This window comes from Vipera ursinii (genome assembly GCF_947247035.1).
Source record: "Vipera ursinii genome assembly, chromosome: 2".
Lineage (NCBI taxonomy): Eukaryota > Metazoa > Chordata > Lepidosauria > Squamata > Viperidae > Vipera > Vipera ursinii.
The window spans coordinates 185,629,313-185,646,296 of record NC_139513.1 but is presented as its reverse complement, the minus strand read 5'-3'; positions in this window follow the sequence as shown (position 1 = coordinate 185,646,296).

Below are 16,984 nucleotides of genomic sequence, written 5' to 3'. Positions count from 1 at the left end.
GCAAGGGAAAACTGGATGGACATGAAGCCAGGCAGACAAAGTAGACCATCAGGCTGATAGCAGTTTCCACTGGAAACAGGCCAAGGAACTAGTGATCCAATTTATGGGATGGTTGCACCAAAGGGAGATGCTGAATGGAAAGCCAAACCAAGGTGCTAACCACCAGGGGAGGGACATCCACTCAGTGCCAATCTGTGAACTTCTTGTAGTCCTCTTTGGCTTGATTCAATTGGTCCTGCAACACTTGGTCTGTGGCTGTGAGTTCCTGCAGGAAGTCCATGGCTGCAGGTACCAACAAATCCATAGGGACCAAAGGGAACAGTCATGAATGGAAACCATAGGTCACCAGAATTGGGGTCATGCATGTCAAGACATGCTGCACATTGTTGTACAGGAACTCCACCAGCAGATCTGCCCAATTGTCTTGCTGGAAATTAACAAAGCATTATAAGTACTGTTACAGTACAGCATTCATATGCTCCATACCTTCATCCATCTCCAGATGATGTGTAGACAAGAGGCACAAGTGGCACCTTCAGAAGTCCCAAGAAGTTATGCCAGAATCAGTCTGTAAATTGGGTTCCCCAATCAGACATGATGTGCCAGGAAAGGCTGTGCAGTCAAAAGATGTGGTGCATGAACAGCTGCACTGACTCTTCCATCATGGGCACCCCTGCACATGGAATGCAGTGGGTCATCTTGGTAAGCATGTCTACCACCACCAAGATGGTTATGGCCCATACAACTTCAGAAGGTCAGCAATGAAGTCCATGGACACACTCTCCCAGGGTGTTCTGAACCAGCCCTCTTCTAGCAAACCCCTATTCAAAAGAAGAGACTGGAGAGCGTCCAAGGCTAAAAGGCTTCTGCCAAGATTTAATTACGCAGATAACAAAAACACTAGAGCTTGTCTTCTCAAGCGGAAAAGTTGCTTTCAGCAACCAGCCCCTCCCCAAACACTCCTTTTATAGAGAGCTCAGGGCGTGGTCTCCCTGTGCCTCCTCCCGAGGAGTCCCACATTCTTTCTTTGTTTGTTCCTGCTCGACTGCCTCCTGCGTCGGGCGTCCTTGAACAGGGCCAGCTGTGGGTCATCATCTTCCGCACTATCGGGCTCACGCAGCTGAGAAGAGGGCCCCGGCTGGGAACTCTGCCAAGCCTCCACGCCATCATCAACCGGTTCGTCTCCCACACGGTCCTCCTCCCCCTCATCTGAGTCCTCCGACACATCTGAGCCGGCTGCTGAAACCACAGGCTGGCCCTGAGTCACAACACTGGGCCTTTCCAGCATAGGCCATGGGTGCAACAGTCCTGGTGAGGATCCCACCATGTACTTAAGCTGGCGATACTCTGGGCAGGATACGACACATGGGATGTAGGAGGTGACATAAGACTGGACGTCGTGTCGGACTCGGGGCCACCAGAAGGTACGGGAGACCAGGTTCAGAGTCTTGAACAGGCCAAAATGCCCCGCAGCCGGGTTATCATGACACTGGCTGAGGACGAGTCCCCTGAGTGGCCCTCCCGGAACATAGAGCCGGTCACGATAATACAAAAGTCCATCCGTGACCGACCAAGGCGAATCTGGCCCCACCTCTTCCTTCCGCTGAGCCACCCACGCCTCCTGCTGCTGCGCCTCCCGGATCCGAGCCCGTATATCAACCGGCTCCCGCACCGCAGCAAAAGACTCGACGGGAATCACTGTCCTGGGCAGAAGCTTGTCTTCCACTCGGGTGTATTCGGGCTTCCTGGACAGAGCATCTGCTCTCTGGTTGTGCCCGCTTGGTATGTACCGCACCCAGAAGTCAAACCTCGCAAAGAAAAGGGACCACCGGATCTGGCGTTGGTTTAAATTCCGAGCGGTCTGCAGGCTTTCAAGATTCTTGTGGTCCGTCCGGACCTCGATTTGATGCCGCGCCCCCTCCAGATGATGCCTCCAAGCCTCGAACGCCGCCTTGATGGCCAGCAGCTCCTTCTCCCAGATGGTATAGTTGCGCTCCGAGGGGTTCAATTTCCGAGAGTGATATGCGCAAGGGAAAAGGGTACCGCTGGGCGTCGTTGCCTGGAGTAACACGGCCCCAATGGCAATGTCGGAGGCGTCCGCCTCCACGACAAACGGCCGTTGCGGGTCAGGATGCTTCAAGATGGGCTCCTTCATGAAGGCGTCCTTCAAAGCCTGGAACGCCTGTTGTTCGGGGGCGTTCCACTGGAACTGAGTCTTCTTCTGCAGGAGCCGGGTGAGGGGGGCTGTCAAGGCAGCAAAGCCAGGGATGAATGTTCGATAGTAGTTGGCAAATCCAAGAAGTCGCTGAACATCCTTCACGCGACGCGGGGGTTGCCAACTCTGCAACGACTCAACTTTACTCGGCTCCATGGCGATGCCCTCAGGAGAAATGCGGTGACCCAGGAAATCGATGGTCACCTGGTAGAACTGGCACTTCTCCAACTTGGCAAACAGCCGATGTTCCCGGAGGCGCTGCAGGACCTGACGGAGATGCTGATGATGCACTTCACACGACGGGGAGTAAATCAGGATGTCGTCCAGATAAATCACGACAAACTGGTCCAACAGATCCCAAAAGATGTCGTTCATAAAATGCTGAAACATTTTGGTCAGGCCAAACGGCATCACCGTGTACTCGAAATGTCCATAGCGAGTACCAAACGCCGTCTTCCACTCATCACCCGGCCGAACCCTGACGAGGTTGTAAGCTCCACGCAGGTCCAGTTTCGTGAAGATCTTAGCCTCCCGGAGTCGGTCCAAGAGCTCGGGGATGAGGGGCAGCGGGTAACGGTTACGCACCGTGATGGCGTTGAGTTTCCGGTAGTCACAGCAAAGCCGTAACTCGCCCGACTTCTTTTTGACGAAGAGCACGGGCGCAGACACTGGCGAGGACGAGGGCCGGATGAAACCACGAGCCAAATTCTTTGTCAGGAAGTCCCGCAATGCAGCCAACTCGGGCTCCGACATGGAGTACAAACGCCCCACTGGGAGAGGCGCATCAGGGACTAGATCAATGGAGCAGTCATAGGGCCTGTGCGGGGGTAATTGATCCGCCTCTGACTCGCTGAACACATCAGCAAAGTCGGACAGTTCGGGAGGCAAGGAAACCCCTGGGGAACCCTCCACCTGGCCGGCACAGATATGGCGGGTGTGGTCCACGCACTGCAAACTTGGGAAGGTGACCAAGTTCTGAGACCAATAGATCTGTGGATCATGCGCCCGGAGCCACGCCAGTCCCAAGACCACGGGGAAGTGCAGATCCGAAGTGATGTAGAACTGGATGGCCTCCACATGGGAACTGATGGCCATACACACTGGTTGCGTGGCGGCCGTAATAGGCCCGGACAGGAGCACTCGACCATCGATAGTCTCCACTAGCATGGGCGGATCCACCGGACACTGGGGAACAGCACATTTGGCCACAAAGGCCAAGTCCATAAAGTTTGTGGTAGCCCCAGAGTCAATTAAGGCATGGACCGGAATCCCCTCTGGCTTGCCAGGAAGGATCAGACGTGCCTCCAAAATCAAATGCCGTGGAGGTTCACAGGCACCGTTGGAACGGCGTCGCTCGGTGTGGTCGTTGTGGGTCGCCCGATCTATCACACCGTCTAGATCGGGCTCGGGCCGTTTCCCGACAGCAAAGTAGGGGACTTTCTCGGGGCAGGCTTGGTCACTGATGCCCGCTGACGCTTCTTTGGGCAAGAAGCAGCCAAATGTCCAGGGTCCCCACAGTAAAAACACAACCCCCCCGATCGTCGTCTGTCCATTTCCGTCACCGAGAGACGGGACCTGGCGGCACCCAGCTCCATTGGCTCCTCCCTCTGGACTGGGGGCTCACGCACAACAGGGGCGGCAGGGGTCTGTGGAGTGGCACGGCGACTCTTTCGCTGCTGCAGCCGGGCATCGATCCGCAGACAAAGATGGATCAGCCCATTCAGGTCTGAGGGAATGTCCACGCGGGCCAGCTCATCCAACATCTCCTCCGACAATCCATCCTGGAAGGCATCCACGAGCGCAGCCTCATTCCAGGCGGAATCCTGGCTAAACAGCCGGAAATCGCTGATATAGGCCTGTAGGGGGCGTTGACCCTGCCTCAGAGCTTTCAGGCGTCGGGTGGAAGTCTGCGTCTTAATTGGGTCCTCGTACATAAGGCGCATATGGTCACAAAACCCCACAAAGTTATCCAACAAAGGGCTAGGTTGTGCCAGCAGAGGCGTGCCCCAACGAGCTGCATCCCCCGAAAGAAGGCTTAACACGAATCCCACCTTATCTCGGTCAGTGGGGAAATCAGCTGCTCTCACGCTGATAAAAAGCTGGCATTGTCCCAGGAAGGCAGGAAACAGTTCTGGATTGCCAGCAAATTTATCCGGCATTGCTATCTGACATTTCCTCCTGGGTGGGGGTGCAGCATGTACCTGAGCTTGCAGTTGAGCCACCTGAGCTGCCAGCAAAGTGAGTTGCTGGGTGAGCTGAGCATTCTCGGCACGTAGCTGCTCCATCGTAGTAATAAGGGGTGGGAGGCTGAAAGCAAACTGTTCTGAACCAGCCTGCTACCGGCCTTGCAATAAGGCAAACCCCTGTTCAAACAGTAGAGACTGGAGAGCGTCTGAGACTGGGAAGCGTCTGCCAAGATTTATTACTCAAACAACAGGACAAGAAACAAAACACTGGAACTTGAATCCTCAAACGGCCCCTCCCCAAACACTCCTTTTATTTAGAGTTCAGGGCGTGGTCTCCCTGTGCCTCCTCCCGAGGAGTCCCACAGCCTTTCTCTGCTTGGTCCTGCTCGACTGCCTCCTGCGTCGGGCGTCCTTGAACAGGGCCAGCTGTGGGTCATCATCCTCCGCACTATCGGGCTCACGCAGCTGAGAAGAGGGCCCGGCTGGGGGCTCTGCGAAGCCTCCAAGCCATCATCAGCCAGTTCGTCTTCCACACCCTCCTCCTCCCCCTCATCTGAGTCATCCGAGACATCTGAGCCGGCTGCCGGACCCACAGGCTGGCCCTGAGTCACAACACCACCAAAACACCCACCGCACAAAGTAGTGTGCTTTAAACAAGCCAAAGTGCCCCTCTGCTGGGTTATCGTGACACTGGCATAAGATCAGTCCTCTGGAAAGGCCCTCTGACACATACAGTCATGGCCGAAATTGTTGGCACCCCAGAAATTTTTCAAGAAAAGCAAGTATTTCTCACAGAAAAGTATTGCAAGAACACATGTTTTTCTATACACAGGTTTATTCCCTTTGTGTGTATTGGAACACAACAAAAAAGGGAGGGGAAAAAAGCAAATTGGACATAATGTCAAACAAAACTCCAAAAATGGGCCGGACAAAATTATTGGCACCCTTTCAAAATTGTGGGTAAACAAGATTGTTTCAAGCATGTGATACTCCTTTAAACTCACCTGGGGCAAGTAACAGGTGTGGGCAATATAAAAATCACACCTGAAAGCAGATAAAAAGGAGAGAAGTTCACTTAGTCTTTGCATTGTGTGTCTGTGTGTGCTACACTAAGCATGGACAACAGAAAGAGAAGAAGAGAACTGTGAGGACTTGAGAACCAAAATTGTGGACAAATATCAACAATCTCAAGGTTACAAGTCGACTTCCGGTAGCGCTGCCGCACCGAATGGAGGCGTTCCGAAGCTGCCCGATCCTGGGAAGCGTCAAAGCGCCTGGAGGCAGCGAAAATCAGCTGTCCCGCGGCGCTGGAGTTCTCCCTCGGGAGAAGAGGGAGAGGCGAGCCTGCCTGGGTAGAGGTAGAGCTCCCCTGTGATTCTCCCAAGTAGTTTGGGGGATAACAGGGTGAGCCCCCTCGGAGCCCAGGCTTTCTCCACTCTCAGGACGTTTTTGCTCCAAAAGGAGCGGAACCAGACGCGACAACTGCACCTGCTGCTTAGATGGGACTGTGAGTATTTTGTTCTTTGAGAAGCAGGCAGAGCAAAGCAGGAATATCTGAATTTTCAAGTTGGATTATAACTTTAACTCAGCTTCATTATCTTCTTCACGTTTTAAGTTTGAAATGGAGTAAAAATGGCACTGGAATGTTTCTTTCCTGTGCGAAGTAAAAACTGTTATATTTTGCTATAAAGCAAGAGATACAATTTGCAACTGACCTTACCCAGTATCGGATTTTGTTTATTTGAAAGCCTGTTATCGAAGGTTAAGAACTTTGGGAGAATTTTTATTTTTTCTTTCCTTTTTCTTCTTTTTTTCCTTTTTCTTTCTTTTTTCTTCTTCTGAACTTTGATTCTGCTGGGTTAAAGAGGAAATCGAAACCTAAGAGATGGCTGCGAGACGTGGGGGAGGGCCTCCAATCTCTAAACCTACAGTACAACCACCCTCCCCCCCACCTCCTGCATTTACACTGACAGACATTCAGCGGGTTGTGATGCAGTCAACACAAGTTTTGCAGCAGGAAATAAAGGAAACAAGGGAAGAATTTGTTAACCAAAACAACCAGATGAGGGAAGATATAGTGCTCGCACTTCAGGGTCTGGCTGCACATATAGAATGCCTGGATGTTTGTGTGGACTCAGTTATGGAGTATGTGGAGAATTTGGAAAATAAAATCATTGATGCTGAACAGAAGATTGACAGAGCAGAGGCTAAGATTGACAGAACAGAAGACGAGGTTACTATATCAGAATATAAGAATATGGAGTTTGCTTTGCGTATCAGAGGCCTCAAAGAGAATCCTAAAGAAGACTTGGAATGGAAAATGGCACGAGCAGTGGCTCCTGTTTTGAAATGTGAACCTGAAGAATTACTTAAGGAAATAGATAAGACATTTAGGTTTAACTCCTGGATTGCTAGACAAAAAAAATTACCTAGAGATGTAGTGATTTATTTTTCCAGGAGATTAACCAGAAATTCTATTATCCAGGCTTTTTATCGGGAAAAATTTCAAATTGCAGGCCAAGATATTATGATTTTAAAGGAGATACCTCCAAAAATTCTTAGAAAAAGGAAAGATTTTGCCTTTCTGTCTGATGAGCTTAAGAAGCGACAAATCCAGTTCAGATGGGAAATGCCTATTGGAATTGTGGTAAATTATGCAGGGACCAGATACAGATTGGATACAATTTTAAAAGCAAAAGATTTTTATACTAAGGTCCTGAAAGCAGGCTTACCACCGTCTCCTCGAATCAAAAGAACAGAAGTAAGACAAGAAGATAAACAATTGAGTGAAGAGGCAATGTCATTGCCTCTTGAGGAGATGCGGCAGGCGGAGTCTACAGAGCAGAGTTTGGCATTAAAGAAAGACCCAAAAGAACAGAGGATGACAAGAGCTGCATATAAGCGTATGGAAAAAGAGCAAAAACAAAAGCCTGTAACTGGTCCAGTTACGCAAGACGCGGCTGTCTCAGAGCTTGTGGGGGGAGCACGTCCGAAGAGAGCAACAGCTGATCTTCAGGCCATGTTCCAAAGGCTCATGGTCACCAGAGATCGTGAAGTTCCTGACATGGAATGTTAATGGCTTAAATTCACCACAGAAAAGAAAGAAAGTCTGAAACAACATAAAAATGACGTTGTTTGTTTACAAGAGACACATGTTGTATTAAGTTCTTCTTATTGGATTATATGATCCAAATCAACAATAGCAAAAATTCTTTAAATTTTTACATCAGAGACTAATCGAACTGGATTATAAATTTGTTATTATTATGGGGGACTGGAATGGAGTTTTGGTGCCGTTTGAAGACAAGAAGGGATCCTCTAAAAACTTTTTTAATTCAAAATTGCCTAGAGCTTTTTTTTATTTGAAGGAAGATCTGGAATTAAGAGATGTTTGGCGGGAAAGGAATATGACAGACAGACTTGTTCTTGCAGAAAACATATGAAAGAATTTTTTGTTACAAATATGCAGAGGTACCTCGATAGAAAAGGTTTGGGATGCTAGTAAAGTTTATATCAGAGGGGTTTTGATTTATATGAATAATGTTTACAGGCGTAAGCAAAAGCAAAAAGGTTTAGATATTGAGGAAGAGATTAAAGCTAAGGTGAAAAAGCTTATTTTGAATCCATTGGATAATGGGGTATTATTGTAGATTGTGATGTTAAAGAAACTAATTTGATGTTGAATATGATAACAGCAGTACAATATTGGAAGAAGGATAGTTTGTCTGCTATAGAAGAATGGGTGCCTAAAGTTTCGAATCTTGCAGAGATGTCTAAGATTTTTTGTGTATTTGAAAGATCATTCACAGGAAATATATATTTCAGTTTGGAGGAGATGGATAGATTATATTTAGAACAAATATGGGACTAAAAAGTTCCATTTAGCTTATGAGTAGATCTTAGTGGGATATTGTTATTGGTACTTTGATTGTAGTTATGTTAAAGGGGAGTTAAAGCACATTATGAATTTGGTTAATTGTATATTTGCATAATTTTTATTTAGAATATGATTATTATAACTATAATCCTGTATTTAGCTCTGGGAAGTGGGGGGGGAAGTGGGTGGTTTTGGGGTGGGGGTGGATTTGGGGATATATTGTAAAACTTTGTTTTTGTAAAACTTTTTAATAATAAAAAAAGGTTACAAGTCCATCTCCAGAGATCTAGATTTGCCTTTGTCCACAGTGCGCATCATTATCAAGAAGTTTGCAACCCATGGCACTGTAGCGAATCTCCCTGGTCGTGGACAGAAGAGAAAAATTGATGAAAGGTTGCAACGCAGGATAGTCTGGATGGTGGATAAGCAGCCCCAAACAAGTTCCAAAGGAATGCAAGCTGTCCTGCAGGCTCAGGGAGCATCAGTGTCAGCGCAAACTATCCGTCGACATTTAAATGAAATGAAACGCTATGGCAGGAGACCCAGGAGGACCCCACTGCTGACACAGAGACATAAAAAAGCAAGAATACAGTTTGCCAAAATGTACTTGAGTAAGCCAAAATCCTTCTGGGAAAATGTCTTGTGGACAGATGAGACCAAGATAGAGCTTTTTGGTAAAGCACATCATTCTACTGTTTACCGAAAACGAAATGAGGCCTACAAAGAAAAGAACACAGTACCTACAGTGAAATGTGGTGGAGGTTCAATGATGTTTTGGGGTTGTTTTGCTGCCTCTGGCACTGGGTGCCTTGAATGTGTGCAAGGCATCATGAAATCTGAGGATTACCAAAGGATTTTGGTTTGCACTGTAGAGCCCAGTGTCAGAAAGCTGGGTTTGCGTCCGAGATCTTGGGTCTTCCAGCAGGACAATGACCCCAAACATACGTCAAAAAGCACCCAGAAATGGATGGCAAGAAAGCGCTGGAGAGTTCTGAAGTGGCCAGCAATGAGTCCAGATCTGAATCCCATTGAACACCTGTGGAGAGATCTTAAAACTGCTGTTGGGAAAAGGTGCCCTTCCAATAAGAGAGACCTGGAGCAGTTTGCAAAGGAAGAGTGGTCCAAAATTCCGGGTGAGAGGTGTAAGAAGCTTATTGATGGTTATAGGAAACGACTGATTTCAGTTATTTTTTCCAAAGGGTGTGCCACCAAATATTAAGTTAAGAGTGCCAATAATTTTGGCATGCCAGCCCTTTGGAATCAATTACCAGTTGAGCTCTGGATGGCTCCCGACCTTCGCTCTTTCCGCCGTGATCTGAAAACCTATTTATTTGAACAGGCCGGCCTGGTTTAAGGGTTTGGGGTATTTTTAATTATTTATTGTTAGGGCTTAATTAATTTAATCTTATTTCTAACTTTTGTATGTAATGCTTTTATTGCCCTGTACACCGGCCTGAGTCCTTCGGGAGAAGGGCGGTATAGAAATTCAATTAATAAAATAAATAAATAAAATAAATTTTGTCCGGCCCATTTTTGGAGTTTTGTTTGACATTATGTCCAATTTGCTTTTTTCCCTCCCTTTTTTGTTGTGTTCCAATACACACAAAGGGAATAAACCTGTGTATAGCAAAACATGTGTTCCTGCAATACTTTTCTGTGAGAAATACTTGCTTTTCTTGAAAAATTTCTGGGGTGCCAACAATTTCGGCCATGACTGTAGATTCTTCCTCAGAAGCATAGCAAATCCTTTGAGCATGAGCAGGGCAGAGGGAGGGCAGAGGGGAGCGAGAGCCATAGCTGCCCGCCTGAACTCTTCTGCTACAGATGCCGCAGCTCTGCTTGCCTGGCAGAGCAGGGGCGTGCTCGTGCATGGGGATGCATGTGGGGCTCTGCGCCCAGTCCATCCCAGCCCCGGCATGGCATGGAAAGCAAGGCAGCAGCTTTCCATGCCGTGCCGGGGCTGGGATGGACTGGGCTGGGTGCGGAGCCTCCACGCTGCTTCTTCCTCTATGGACATCGGAAGCACCCACACCACCTATCCCTCATCCTGGGGCAGCTGCCACTGTCCCGCACTCTCCAGCCCATTGCTGGCCAGATGGGCGAGCTGAGCTCGGGCCTCAGGTAGATGAAGGCTGAATGGGAGCGAGAACCGCTGCTGCCTGTCTCCTCTGCCTGAGGTCATGTGCCAGGAGAGGTGCCATCTGACTTGGTAAGCTGCGGTCCACCCACAGAAGGAGGAGGAGGATGGAGGAGGAGGGCTGGCTGAGGATAGGCACAGCGCTGCCCACAGGGGGAATCTGACCAGCCCTAGCCTGTAGGGGGAGAGAGGCCAAGGGAGCCTGAAGGGGGGCAGGAATGGTGCTCAGGGGTAGCTGCCCCCCCCACACACCTGCAGAAGGGCTGGCTGGCTTCAGCATCCCCCAGGCAGGCCTGGCCGGGCATCTGCCCAGAGACGCTGGTGGGCCAAGCCTTCCTTCCTTCCTTCCTTCCTTCCTTCCTTCCTTCCTTCCTTCCTTCCTTCCTTCCTTCCTTCCTTCCTTCCTTCCTTCCCTCCTTCCTTCCTCCCTCTCTCTCTCTCCCTTTCTCCAAAGTCCAAATGTACGTGTCTTCCTTCCCCTGCTAACCTTCTGCAAAGGACAAACAGACACCACATCCTACTTGTCTTCTTCAAAATCATGCCCACCATCACTTCCAAAGGCCATCTGCTCACTCACTTGCTCTCTCGCTGCACTTCTGCCAAAACCTGCTTTTATAGGTTCCCCTCTTCCCGCCCAGCTCTTGCAGCTGTTCCTGCAAGAGCGCTGCTGGATTTGGTTTCCCTGCCCTCTCAAGTTCCCACTAGTCAGGTGCAGGTGGAGAGGGGGAGGGGAGTGTTCCTTTGGCATGCGTGCTGACAGAAATGGCTCTGCGTGCCCAGTCTGGCATGCATGCCATAGGGTCACCACCACGGACCTATACCATCTCAGACAAGTGACTGTCTAGCCTCTCCTTAAAATCTCCAGTGACGGAGCCCCCGTGATTTCTGGAGGCAAGCTGTTCCACTGGTTAATTGTCCTCACTATCAGGAAGTTTCTCCTTAATTCCAGGTTGCTTCTCTCTTTGATCAGTTTCCATCCATTGTTTCTTGTCCTGCCCTCTGGTGCTTTGGTGAATAATGTGACCCTCTCTTCTTGGTGGCAGTCCTTTATATACTGGAAGGCTGCTATCATGTCTCCCCTATTTTTTCTTTTCTTTAGACTAGTGAAACCCAAGTCCTGCAGCCGTTCTTCGTATGTTTTAGTCTACAGGCCTTTAATCATCTTAGTTGCTCTTCTCTGAATTTTTTCCAAACTCTCAACATTTTTTTTGTGTTATGGTGACCAGAATTGGCTGCAGTATTCCAGGTTTGGTCTTACTAGGGTTTTATAAAGCAGTACTAATACTTCATGTAATCTTGATTCTATGTCTCTGTTTATACAAGCCAGGATTGTATTAGCTTTTTTGGCTGCTGCTGCACACTGCTGGCTCATAGTTAAGTGATCATCTACTAGGACTCCAAGGTCCCTCTCATAGTTACTGTTTTTAAGCCAGGTATTTTATCTTTGATTTTTCCTGCCTAAATGTAAAACTTTGCTTTTCTCCACATTAAAACCCATTGTTCAAGTCTGTCAAGATCTTTTTGAATCCTGAGCTTGTCTTCTGGGCTGTTGGCTTTTCCTGTCAACTTAGTGTCATCTGCAAATTTGATGAGTTCCCCTTCTATTCCCTCATCTAAGTCATTAATGAAGTTATTGAAGAGTATTGGGCCTAAGACGAAGGCTTGTGGTACCCCACTACTTACTTCTCTCCATGTTGATGTAGTGCCATTGAGGACTACTCATTGAGTACATTTGCTACAGATCCATCTGGGGTGATGTTGTCTATTTCATCTTTTTCTAGCTTACCAAAGAGTTAGTTTTGGTCTACTTTATCAAATGCTTTGTTGAAATCTAAGTATACTACGTCAACAGCATTTCGCTGGTCTACTAGTTAAGTCGCTTTATCAAAGACTGAGATAAGATTGTTTGGCATGATCTGTTTTTAACAAATGCATGCTGGCTACTTTGTTTGCTTCTACAATATTTCCCCCAAAATAAACCTGCCACCGAAAGTAAGCCCCAGCTGATTTTTCACTGGGTGGGCCTAATGTAAGTGCTCACCCCAAAACTAAGCCCTACTTAACAGGCTGCATGGACAACCTGCCACCGATTCCATCTGGTTTCACCATAAACACAAGATAAGGGGCTGGGATCTGCCACTGTCTCTGTGATGAGGTGAAGCCAATGGGGGGAATATGACCCACGGTACTGGTATACCAGTTCCTTACCACTGCCTGGCTTGTTCTGTGGCCTCATGGCAGTGGCATTGGGCATGACGTGTGAGGTGGCAAACATCCAGTTTCAGTGCGACACAGCCGTTTGCAGTCGGCCATGGCTGTTTGCTGCCTTATGCGTTGCACCCAATGCCGCTGCCATGAGGCCTGGCGGATCCTCCCCCCTTCTGACTCACATGCCATTATACCGGTTCCTTACTGCCACCTGGCTTGTTCCGTGGCCTCATGGAAGTGGCATTGGGCAGGAGGTTTTGGTGTGACACAGCCATTTGCTGCCAGCTGCAACCATTTCCTGTCTCATGCACCACACTGAATGCTGCTGCCAGGCCTATCATATGTTAACTCTAACCCGCATTGCAGTCTCATGGCAGAGGCATTGGGCAGGGGGCAGCTAATAGCCAGTTTTGTTGCGATGCCACCTGCTGTGGCCATTTGCCACCTTGTGCGTTGCACCCAATGCTACTGCCAGACCTACCATATCCCCTATTTCCCCCTAACCCTAACAGGAGATGGGAAGCCATGGAGAAAAAAACAGAAAAACTTTGGTGGGAAAAAAGGGGGAAAAACCTGTTTTTTTAACAAGTTTTCTGGGGGTTTTCCAGGCCTTCCCATCTCTAACCCACACTCCACCCAGGACAACCACAATGCACCCACACTCCACCCAGGGCAACCACAATACACCCACGCTCTACCCAGAGCAACCACAATGCCTAACTCCAACTCTAACCATCAATGAAATCAAGTTTGACACCCCTGGTTTAATGCTGATTTAATTTAATGGCAGATTTTAAGGGAATACTGTAATACCGTACCGTATTTTGCTCCCCCCCCCAGATAAGATGAGTTCAAAAAGAAAGAGCTATTCTGTTGAGTTCAAGAAAGGGATCGTGAAGGACTCTCAGCTTTCTACAAAGAGAACAAGTTGGACCTCCATATGGTCTGAAAATGGCAAGCAGAGTACAATAATCTCAGTCAACAGATGGACAAGGGAAATGTCAAGAAGCGAAAGTGTGGAGCAGGCAGACAGCCATTACTGTATTTCCTGAATTTGAACACAACATCTGTGACTGGATTGTTGACAGGAGAGCAAAGGCTTTGGTTGTGTGCAGGGCTGACATTCAAGCATTTGCAATTGCACTGGCACTACAATTGGAAATAACCCCAAAACAGTTCAAAGCATCACAACACTGGCTGGATGGCTTCCTTCAATGGTATGAACTTTCTCTAAGAAGACCAACAACACTGTTCAAGCTGCAGGATGCTGAACTTATTAAACATACACTTACATTCAAGTCCTTTGTTGATGGCATTGACTTTTTAAAGTATCAGCTGTCAAACATGATTGCCATGAATGAAACTCCAGTATCTGCAGGCCAATTATCTCAAACAACAATTGATCAGAGGGGTGCCTTGTCAATCTACATTCCCTCCACTGGTTATGAAAGTGCACATGTTACCTGCATTTTGGCAATTCATTTGGATGGAACAAAAGTCCCATCTCTAATCATATCTAAGGGCAAGAGGGATAAAATTGAATGTGTTTCAGGCATTTATGTTCTTGAAATTGAAAAAGCCTGGTTTTGCGAGGTGGGTAAAGAGGTCTGCTGGTCTGGGATTCAGCCAGCACTCACCATGCAAAAGATATGAAGAAGTTCCTTGCAGAGAGAAGAATAGATCAAATAATGATTCCTGCAGGAATGACTTCCTATCTCCAGACTCTTGGTATCGCCATAAACAAGCCATTCAAGGACCACTTGCACAGGGAAATCAGTGATTACATTGAATGGAAAGAAATCAGTGTGGGAACTTAGTGAAGCCTAGCCTGTCAGAGGTTGTGACTTGGGTGAAGCATTCGTGGGACAAAATAACTGACAGCTGTGTTTCTAATACACTACGAGCAGGCTACATGAACTTTCCCTAAGAGCCTGGGAAGGTTTAGTACTACCGTGACCAGGTTAATAATCTTTACAATGGGGAAGGGTCCTAAGTACTTCAGTCCTAACTTCTTACTAGGTAACTTAAGTTGTAAATATTTGGTTGACAGATAAACCTTTTTTCCAGCTTGGAATGTCCTTTGAGGAACCTTTTTTTTAATCTGCCTGTTTTTTGTTTGTCTCGGAAGCCTTTTTCAAAGCAGTTTTCGTGGTTTTCCAGACTTCCTCCCACCCCCTCACCCATTGATCAAGAGTCTGGGAAGTGGAGGGTCCTTGGGGATATTTGGGTATTGGGATGAACTCTTTTCCTGTGGCCACTTAAAAGGCATGAACCTGGTGCTGTTGTGAACAGAATTATTATAAGCCACCTCTGTGAAAGGGAGGAGGTCAGTCCAGTTTGTTTGGAGGTCAGTCCAGTGGAAATACTGCTCCATCATTGAGTTTGCAGATTCAGCCCATTGGTAGACGGGTGAAAGGCCGATGATAGTCCTTGAGATGAGCCAATTAGTTTAAGAAAACTCCTCCAAAACTTAGCTGTAACTGCACCCCCGTCAGAAATTATTCATTTTAGTGCACCATGCGGTCTGTAGATGTGTTTCAGGAACATCTTGGTTAGTCGTTGAGCAGACGGGAGCCATTTGCAGGAAATAAAGTGAGCCTGCTTTGAAAACAGATCTATCACAGTCCAGATGACCGTATTTCCCCTACTTTCAGGTAGGTCTACTATAAAATCCATAGCAATTTCTTCCCATGGTTGGGAAGGGTTTGCCACTGGCTGTAATAACCCAGGGGGTTTCCCTGGAATTCTTTTCATGGTGGCACATACAGCACAACTCTGGACATAGTTTTCTATGTCCCATTTCAACCCTGGCCACCAAAATTGTCAACGGATGAGGTGAAGTGTTTTTAAATATCCAAAGTGCCCAGTCTGTTTTACATCATGGCCATGACAGAGGGGATTAAGACTTCCTTCTCCCACACAGCCCACCTCCTCTCACACTCAGTGAATTTTTTGAGGTGTAGGTGCAGGGTTGTAGGGTCTCACTCTGATTTTTTTGCAATAACAATGGGCACATTGCTGACATCAGCCCTGGGCAAAGGGCTTCCCTGGGCAAAGATGCTTTAAAACTGGTTTGACCGCAAATAGCCTTTTAAAATTCTCAAAAGCGGTTTGACAGGTCATAGTCCATGCCAGGGGTGTCAACCTGCCAGCCCACCATGTAACAAATGAACTCCCAATGCTCACCTATTTCTAAGCATAGGGTTCTGTCAATTGTGTAACTAAAGTTCCTCCCATTAGGGATCCATCAGCTTGCTCAAACTGCATGGGTTTGGAGAGCAGCCTTGCTCGTATGCCCATTTTCAGGGCACGTGACAAGCTAATAACACACCAGGAGTATCCAGAGTCCACTAGCGCTTTCAGATCTACCTGCACCCCCATCTTAGGGATTATGAGTTTGTCAGGTAGTGAGAAAGGTGGCACGTATTGACTCACTATTGGGTCATTTTCTCTTTCATCGTCACTGTCGTAGGAGAGTAGAGCAGCGGCAGGTCCGGCTTGGGTCTTGGCACTCTCCTACATAGGGGATGTGACTTGGGCAACGGGTTCCTGTATGGTCCAATTGGATTTCTCTTTCGCCAGCTGCTGGGCTGGTTTCTTTCTTGCTGGTGGTCCTGGTCTATTCTGCTGTTTAGGATAAGGAACTGGGCAGCTCGCTGCTCAATGTTCCTGTTGTTCACATCTAAAGCACTTGACCGGAGGGCCTGCAGGTGGCCTGGGATTTTCAGTAGTCACAGCAGTTGGAGGCTTTTGGGTGGGCTGCCATTTGGGTTGATCTGGCCTTGACTCAGCTTCTTGTGGGTGTGGCTTCTTATAGTGGGCAAACTGGACATCCAGTCTTACTGCTGCCTGGTACCATTCTTGCAACTGATTAGGGACTGCTCAATAGACACAAGCCTGGGAGAGGTGGTCTAATCCCTCCTTGAAGTGATGAACTATGGATTGCTCAAGCCAACTCTGTATTCAGCCGGCTATCTTGTGAAACTCTCATATGTTTTCCAGTGCAGGCCTGCCAACCTGTCTTATCTTGTGAACTTGCTCCTCTGCTTTGAGGGTAATGGATGGGTTCTCGAACCTTGCTCTCAGTCCTATGAGGAAGAGACAGGGGTCCCCCAACTCAGGTGCTTGCTCGTTATATAAATTGTTCAGCTACTCAGATGCTTCCCTTCCAAGCTGTACGCAACTACATTGACCAGAGCAGCTGGGTTCGGGTAGAAATAGGCACAGCGGTTCAAGTGAGAACATACCTGATTGAGGAAAAAGATCAGCTTCTCCAAGTCTCCATTGAAGGTTGCTGTAAGAGGTAGCACCATCAGTGGTTGCTGCGCTCCCCAGGGAGCTTGCATTCCTTGTGGTTGCTG